The following is a 3,239-nucleotide window of genomic DNA, read 5'->3' on the forward strand; positions in this document are numbered from 1 at the left end:
AGCAGCGCGTTGTATCCAGAGTCTGCGTCTACAGCCCTGATCTTTGCCACAAAGTATCCCGCTTCAGCAGAATAGGGGATGCTCTCACTGTTAACGGAGCCGTGCTCAGAATAGGGCGCGAGGATCGCGGGACTGTTGTCATTCTCATCCAGGATACAAACGTTCACAGTCACGTTGCTACTGAGCGGAGGAACACCAGAGTCTGTGGCCTGAACTTTAAACTGGAACGTTTTTAACTCCTCGTAGTTAAAAGTCTGCAGGCTGACTATATCTCCAGTCTCTGAGTTAATGTTTAAAACTGAAGTTATTGGAATATTTTTTGGATAACTATCTAACAATGTGTAAGCCAGCTTTGCATTAGTGTCCGTATCAGGATCAAATGCATTTATTGTATAAATAACAGAGCCGATTGGACTGTTTTCTTTCACATAAACATTAATCACAGGCTCCATAAATCGAGGTGCGTTATCATTAACATCAGAAACGTGAACAGTAATGACCCTGAAACTGGACAGAGGCGGATTTCCTTCATCTGTGGCTGTAACGGTGACATTGTAAAGAGACGTGTTTTCTCTGTCCAGTGGTCCATCTACTACTAATGAATAGTCATTTTTATAGTTGGACTTCAGTTTAAACGGAACAGACCCAATTACCTTACAGTTAGTTACACCGTTGTTTCCTCCATCTTTATCACTCACTGTAACCAAAGCAACTATTGTCCCCAGTTCTGCGTCTTCTTTTACCGGGGTCATGAGTGACGTCACCGATATTACTGGGGCATTGTCATTCACATCAGTTATCTCTATCAGCAGTTTGGCATGTGCACTACGAGGAGAGGTGCCTTGATCCATAGCTTGAACTCTGACTTCATAAGCAGGCGTCTCTTCGTAATCTAATGTACCCTTCACAGTGATTTCTCCTGTTTCTGCATTTAGATCGAAAATATTTGATGGGTCAATATTTCCTCGTTTGATGAAGGAATACATGATCTTACTGTTAATGCCCTCATCTAAATCCGTTGCATTTAACTTTATTACCACTGTTCCAGGTGGAGTATTTTCACGCACACGCACTTTATAGAGTGATTTGCTGAAATTGGGTATATTGTCGTTCGCATCTAAAACATTAACATTGATTTGTAATGACCCCGATTTAGCAGGTTTTCCTCCATCTACAGCGGTCAGGAGGAGTGTAATTACAGACTGTTTCTCTCGATCTAAAGCTTTCTGCAGCACTAACTCAGCAGACACACCGTGATCTCCGCCGCTCTGTACATCAAGAGAGAAATGTTCATTTTGGCTCAGCTTGTAGGTCTTCACTGAGTTGCTGCCTATGTCCGCATCCACTGCTATTGGGAGAAGATATCTCTCCCCCGTTAAAGATGATTCTGAAATATTCAAAGAATACGTTTTTTCAATGAAAGCAGGCGAATTATCGTTTATATCTAAAATATTAACCTCTATGCGGTGTGCAGCCATTGGATTGTTTAGAACAGCCTGTATTTTTAACAAGCATTTTACCACATTCGGACACAGCTCCTCTCTGTCTATTCTCTCGTCAACAAAGATGTTCCCGGTCCGCAAATTCACGTCAAAATATCTCTTACTCGAAACAATACGTAGATCCCTGGTCTCTAGTTCCTGTACATTGAGGTTTAAATCCTTTGCAATATTCCCCACTACCGTGCCTTTGTTCACCTCCTCTGAGATCGAGTAGGATATCTGCGAAGCAGACCGGTCACAAATACAAAGAAACACAACAATGTGAATCCAGACGTAATCCTGCTGTCGTCGAATATACATTGTTGATGCAACAAAACAACTGAATCCAATCGATCATTTATCCTCAGCAGAAAAATTTCCGTCCGAAGAAATATTGTTGTGAGAAAGCTCCTACTCTTCTCGTCACAGCACCTTCCGAGGTGGCACTGATGACCAATCACGATGATTTATTTATTTTTCCTCATGCAGGGAGGAGGAGTTTTAGCTATACAAACACAGTCATGGTCTCCTGCGACATCATGTGGTGAATGATAGGTCCGCAAATACAATCCAGCGTATTAGACAGAAAAAAAACTTTAAAATACCGGGTAAAATATGAATGGTGAGGTTTAGTAGGTAAATACTTGTTTTAATATTTAGAGTGTGACAACCCTTGCTTACTGGAACAGTATTTCAATGGCTGTATGAACTATTGTTTAAAGTACAAATAATACAGAGGAAAACTACATCGAATAAAATTCCACAGTGCAATTGTTATATTTTAAAAATACCATACTTTGATTGATTCATCAATTAAAGAAACTAGTTTGATTCACCGCAGGATTGTACAGATACCACATATTGTCAACACACAGTCAAGCACCACGGGCAGCGCCTTTTCACTAATTTCAGTTCTGGAGACATTGCAAATGTTAGATCAAGCAGAATGATACTATCTACATGCATCCGAGGTTGCAAGGTTGGCACCACGGAGACCCCTGTTTCATTTCAGGCAAAGAACACTTTATATCCTTTCAAACAATAGGTCAATGCTTTCAACAGGCCTGAGACCAACGTGTTTTGCAGCTGAATGGCACAAAATCGTAATTCAGCACCACGGAGAGCTCAATCTAGATACTGGTAAAATAAAAAATAAAAAAGTCCAATCGTCCCATTGCAACTTTTCATTGACGAGCTACATTATGTAGCCTACGTTTTAATATATCAAAATGTATTGAGACTCAAAAGCAGTAAAGGAATTGCATTATATTTTTATGAACGCATTGTTCAGTTTTAGAAGAACTCGTCACAAATGTTCTTACCTTGTCTTTGTTAGGTAAAGTCTGAGTTCTGGTGAAAGTGTCTCCTCCGTTTATACTGATCAGCTCCGCATCTACAGGCGGAAACGGTGCGGGGAAAACCACTACGTCACTCTTCAGTGTGTCGGAGCTGAAACACACGTCATACTGCTGAGTAGCTTTAGAGTAAGACCAGCTCCCGTCAGGGTGGGTGGTGATCATTGGGGCGCTGTACCTGCTGAAACTGCCGTCTGTCCTGTGGCATTTCACAGCTATTAAACTGATGAGGCTCAGCAGAAAGATCACTGACACCGACACAATGGCGATCAGCAGATACAGGTTCAAATCAGAGAAGCTCTCCTCCTTTATGGGCACATGTCTGAACTGAGTCTGGATGTCAGCTGTGCTTTCAACCACCACCACATCAATAGACACAGTAGCTGACAGGGAGGGCTCTCCG

At 41.7% G+C, this 3,239-nt stretch overlaps 1 protein-coding gene and 1 pseudogene across 1 annotated transcript in view; both read right to left on the minus strand.

Moving 5' to 3' along the window:
- LOC123957469 (protocadherin alpha-C2-like) overlaps positions 1 to 3,239 on the minus strand; it is a 57,040-nt gene that overhangs the window by 44,025 nt on the left and 9,776 nt on the right. The window lies entirely within an intron of this gene.
- LOC123957484 overlaps positions 1 to 3,239 on the minus strand; it is a 5,707-nt pseudogene that overhangs the window by 560 nt on the left and 1,908 nt on the right.

Source organism: Micropterus dolomieu, linkage group LG19 (assembly GCF_021292245.1).
Source record: "Micropterus dolomieu isolate WLL.071019.BEF.003 ecotype Adirondacks linkage group LG19, ASM2129224v1, whole genome shotgun sequence".
Classification (NCBI taxonomy): Eukaryota; Metazoa; Chordata; class Actinopteri; order Centrarchiformes; family Centrarchidae; genus Micropterus; species Micropterus dolomieu.